Raw genomic sequence first — 5802 nt, 5'->3', positions numbered from 1 at the left:
AGCATTCACCAGCCTGGAATTTTACGTGCATTAGTCATTTGCTGGTCACAATCTACACATTACAATTTATCATGCTTGCAAGGCGTCTGACCTATATGATGCTTTGGTTGATGGAGAGGGTGTGTTTAAGACCAAAAGCTTGTGTCCATAGAATGTGATGCTAATTATCACAGTACAGAATCATAGAATTGTAGAGTTGGAAGGGACCCTGAGGATCATCTAGTCCAACCCCCTGCAGTGCAGGAATATGCAGCTGTCCCGCATGGGGATTGAACCTGCAACTTTGGTATGAGTTCTCAGCACCACGCTTTAACCAGCTGAGCTATCCAGGAAGTGTTGCATCCAGGGCTGCACCAACTCTCAGACTGCAGGGGAAGGCTTACAAAACTGAAGACTAGCCTGTCTGGGTTGGGGTGTGTGTGTGTTAGTTGGCCTCTTCTTAATATGCTGACTTTCTTTGTGCTGGATTTAAATAAATAAATAGCTGAGATGCTACCTGAAGTCTAGTGATCTAATCTAGTCAGAGGTTTGACACCTCAGTGAAAAGTAGAATTAACCATCCATGAGGGGAGTGTGACAGGAGCACCATCAGGACCTTCAATCATTCTCCCCCAGGGTTTTTTTTTGTTTTAGTCGCTCTTTAGAACATTAAGCAGCCCTTGAATGCACCTGCAGATTGCTCAGAATCACTCTGCATCATGGCATCTGTAGTTTGCAGTTGCTGAACGCACAGTAATTGTCATACATGCAAGATCCCATTTGAGATGGAATCAGTTATCAACATAAAGTACAATCTTGATATTAATGATTCACTACCAGGCTCAGCATACCCTCAGTATCATTTCTTGTGACAAAAATGCACAGCTACACTTGGGCGATGATCTCTTTATGGCAATGAGTGCATGCAGCTCAGTGCATGTGGGAGAAGGGCTGGGGCAGGAAGACCTTTGCAATGAAATCATTCCCCATACTGCCAAAGTTTAGAATATATACCCAAAGCTGCATATATAGCTATCATTATAAAAAGCTCTTTAAGTATATATAGAGATATCATAAAATGGATTATTAGAATTGTATGGGTGTTTTTATTTCAAAGACTATGATTGGTATCCAAAGATATTCAGATCAGTGGGACCACCAGTAATGCCTTATCACCTCTTGGTTTTGATTTCTGCTTGACTGAAAGTATTCCAAGTCACCATCTCTTAAAACAATCTCACAGAGAGTGGTGCTTTGAGGACAAAATATCAACTCTGGGGATAGGATAAGTAGAATAAATATTCCTGAAATGTTTGCCAATAACCTAGGATTGCGAATAAACTTTTCATACTCATAGTCATTTTCAAATCTACAGAGAAGCTTTCAGTTGCCAAGAGAAGAGTGCAGTTGCCAATCTGCAATCTAATTTGTGTAATACTAGGGGAATGGAATCAGAAAGTGCTTCATGCTTGAAATGAAAAATCAGACGTAGGGTTTTGTTTTTGTTTTGTTTTTTTGTTTGGAGAACAGGCTCTCTGGTAGCTTCTGCCCACAAGAGGGCATTAGTAATCTAAAGAAAGTGGACAGCAAATCCACAAGTCTCTCACAAAGTTGATTCAGTGCTGATAAAACCATGTTTTTTAAAAAAAAGAAAAAGAAAAAAGAAAAATTGAGAGGGGTTGTCATTAATACACATAGCCATTTATGATAATGAAGTCTTTAACTTGCACAAGTGTGTCCAGAAACATTCGTCATTCTTGCTAAAACAGCTCTTTGAAAAATAGTGTGAATGAGGTCACTGAACATTTTTTTTAATAAAAAAGAACACTCATCATTATTTATAACACTAAAACAATTATTTCATCCAAGCTCCCAGACTTCCTACAATTTTAGGATTCCACTATAAAATTGCATGTCCAGTGAACTATATGTTCGGTGACCCTTATATGCAATATATTTAACTGGGTAAATGTTGACCAAGGAGTTAGAAATGTTGCACACATGCTGAGACTTGTGAGAAACTAGGAAACGCTTATACACCCTTCCTTTATGCTGCTTAATGATAGGGAAGAAGATCAGCAGAATTAGAATGAGATAGAAATTAACATGACACCCTCTTGCCTTCTTTCTTTAGTGAAGATTGTGTTAGGATGAAAGCATGGCAAATATTGAGATGCCTTTGCATATGCATCTGCCCAAGAGATAGTGGGCATTAGGACATGTTGTGTAAACTAATTAAGAACAGATGCCATGTCTACATCTGCCACCAGGTGATGCTGATGGCGACTCGCTGGAAGTTAAATTCCACTAGGAAAAGTGTTGTGTGACTTGACAGAATTGCATGGGCTGATTTAAAAAAAGCGGAAGCCATTATAACAAATTCATGTATGTGGCTACCTGTTCAAGTGATATAAGTTGTATAATATTTATCCATCCATCTATCCATTGAGCTGCATCAGTCAGAGAGGAGGAACCTCTCAAAGAGATTCAAGATGACAAAGTACATAAAAATGTACAAATTAGGATGTCGACCAACTGCAGTTTTTAAACAGCCTTCACAGGTAACCCTATGTACAATGTATTGCAGTACTCCAAACAGGGTGCTCCAAAGAATAGATGACTGACCCGTTGTATCTGTCCAGGAGGGACTGCTGCTGGTACACAAGCCTCAGCTGGTCAAATGCCACTTTGTGCCATGGGAATTAGTTGGCCTTACAAATATAAGTATCTAACAGCACCCTCAGGTTGCAAACTTGATTAGGAGGGGTGTTATTCCACCCAGAATGAGTTGAATACCGCTCCCAGGGCAGACAGGCCAATTGCATCTTTGTCTTCTCTGGACTGAGGTCAACTTTATTGTCCTCCATCCAGCCCATTACTTATTATTTCCAGGCAATGGTTCAGCAACCCCATAGCCTCATCTGAGTCAGATGAAAGGCTAAATAGAGTTGGGTGTCATCACCCTAATGAAAAACACCTCATTCTAAGACCTTGGATTACTCATCCAGTAACTTCCTGTAGATGTTTAACAGCATGTTTGTCTGCTCTCTTGATTTCACCTCTCTCCTGTCACCTTATCCAGACTCTGATGGGTAACTCATTCAAAACCACAAAGAGGTTCCCAGTCAGTATCTGTGGACTTGGGTTTGAATTGGTTTTTATATGTGACATTTGTTTACATGTGTTTTGTTGTCCTCTATTGTGAATTTGTTTTGAGATGCTTCATAGAAAGCGAGCCATAAATGAACAAACAAACAAACAAAGGTATTCCCAAGTAAGCAAAAATAGTTATGCAGCATGAGCGTAGAGTGTATCACCTAATGCGTAGCCAACAGAACATCTCAAAATATGGTGTGGCATGAACATTTCAGGCATTATGTTGAAGATGAAGCTGTTACTGTCTCCATTTCAATTAGGTATGCACTATTACCCATGTACCTTTTAACATTCCTCAGAGAAGCAGGCTAAGTTAAATTACTGGTTTTTTTGTGGCACAAGATGTTCTCACAAATTAAAAAAGATAGATGGCTCTGGCAGTACTTTCGTACTTGGACAGAATGAGCGTCTATACTGATGTTTAAGTAAATAGGCAAGCCAGCCTTGGTGTTTGTCTTGCTCTTCCAGGGCTATAATCTATCCTGTACATCTGATAGTTGCCCAGACAAAGAGGCTTGGCAAGCATTATATGGCCTGTCAGCTCCGTGTTGAGGAGGTTTATAAAATGAGCAGATGGACTGAATTCACTTTCATTATGGCAGAATAATATATATCGCCTGAAGATGTATGTCTGAGATGAATCTCCTCACCAAATTTATCTTTGTTGAGTCTTCACAGATTCCAATTTAATTTGAGTCTAGTCAAAATTATTCATTAAGAGTTGTCTTTGGATTCCTAGGTTTAAATGTACTATAACATTCCTTGCTTAACAAATAGAGACATGGAGTTAATGAGTATCAGTGGGTCGAAACAGGCCGTCTGCAGCCCATGACAACAGTTGTGGAGGCATCATCACAACTTCCCCGAGGCCTGACTATTGTGGGGGCATCTCAGCAGTGATTATTATTTATTTCTCATCTTCCCCACTTTTCATGTCTAGTGATACTGAGAGGGAACACCATAAAACTCAAGTATTTGATATCCCGTTATCTCACGGGTGTCAAACACAAGGCCCGCGGGCCGAATCCGGCCCGCCAGACCTTGTCATGTGGCCCGTGTAGCCGCCGCCGGCCACCAGCCTTCACCTTTTATTCTCGCTTTTTTTTTTACACAAGAAAGCCGCCTCTTCAGCGCATGCGCGGCAGCCTACAAGCCAGAGAACGTCTGCCCTCTAGCGGTGCCTGCCGTTCTACACAGGAAACCTCCACTTTACATGCATTCAGGAAACCTCCACTTGTTTTTATATTGAGCGCATGCCATCCTACAGATACAACTGGCCCTTTGAGGGTGACCAAACTGCTGATGCGGCCCCCGATGAATTTGAGTTTGACACCCCTGCGTTATCTGAAGGAAAAGACAGAATGAACACTAAAAGCATGTGCATTTAAAAAGACATTTATTTAGAAATATAAGCTGGCTTGCTTAAGCTCTGCAGTTCTCTTTATTGCTTTCATGTGTCGTTTTGAGAAAACCTCAGTGGCTTCAGACATCCCTAGAAGAAAAAAAAACCACAGGGACAATGAGTGGAATGGCTATCATCTACTTCCATTGGCTTTTGCCTGGCAACTTCATTTGCCTTGACCACATTCAAAACCTCTCCCTCGCATACACAAAAATACACCAGCTGACACATTCGCTCATCATTCACCCACCATTCATTCAAACCCTTGCATTCATTCACATAAACATATGCCAGCCAACATTCAACAGACAAATTCACTCATCATTCACTCTCTATTCATTCACAACTTCCTTTTCACACACAAACATAGGCCAGCCAACATCCCTGAAGAATGCCAACAGACACATTCACTCATCTTTCACTCTCCATTCATTCACATTCGGTGCCCTGGCTTCAACCTACATATATCCACTGGCTTCTGTCAACGAGCTTCCAAAGGTGAACTTAAACCAACATACATCTGCAAATATTGAGTTGCTTCAGTCTTACAGCATCCATTGGCCTCTGAATGCAAACGCCACCAAATTCTGCCCACCAGCATCTGCCAGCTTCTGTTAGGTCCATCACTAGACATCAGCCAGCTTCTGACCATAGATATCAGATACCTTCAAGCTGTGATTCCACTCAGCAAGCGAACTTGCCTTATTATTGATCAATGGCATCATGAAGCCAGAAGACCGCCTCCTTCCTTTCACCAATTCACCTCCTCCACCTGGACAAAGACCAGGCAATGTGACATGTCTCAGCTGTTTCCTGCAGTGTTCTATTGGGGAAGAGGATCTCATTCCACTTACTTTTCCCTTGGCCCACCCTTATGTCCACTCAACTGCCATGTGCTTCTGTGACTTCATAGAGAGTCCACAGCCAATTACAATACTTAGGAAGGCATCATCACAATATCTTCAGGCCTCACAATTCTAGGTGCACCTCAGCAGCGATTTATTTGTCTAATATTTAAAAGGTTTATAGCCCACCACTCAGATAGCTGAGAGAATCACACCATAAAACGTGGGTGTGGGCTCCTTGTTCAGCACAATGAATGCATTCCCTTGCAGAAGCCTTACAGGCTTTGCATGCCAGTGGTGGCTGGGCCAGAGATTTCTGTGCCCTGCCCATCTGTACCTCCAGTTAAGCAAGAAGCATAATCACAGCAAGTAAATGTTCCAAGCGAAAGCACTTGAGGGTGTGGAGGAGAGCAGGTGGTG

At 41.7% G+C, this 5802-nt stretch overlaps 1 long non-coding RNA gene across 1 annotated transcript; it reads right to left on the bottom strand.

Moving 5' to 3' along the window:
* Window positions 1-4514: 4514 nt before the first annotated feature.
* Window positions 4515-5482, bottom strand: LOC144328800 (uncharacterized). The gene is made up of 2 exons (XR_013394092.1): window positions 5056-5482; window positions 4515-4627 (listed from the first exon to the last, which is right to left on the bottom strand). It is a non-coding gene; the product is annotated as an uncharacterized LOC144328800 (long non-coding RNA).
* Between the last annotated feature and the right edge of the window lie 320 nt (window positions 5483-5802).

Source organism: Podarcis muralis, chromosome 8 (genome assembly GCF_964188315.1).
Source record: "Podarcis muralis chromosome 8, rPodMur119.hap1.1, whole genome shotgun sequence".
Taxonomy (NCBI): domain Eukaryota; kingdom Metazoa; phylum Chordata; class Lepidosauria; order Squamata; family Lacertidae; genus Podarcis; species Podarcis muralis.
Note: the sequence above shows the minus strand (reverse complement) of the source record. Positions and strands in the feature narration are given on the sequence as shown.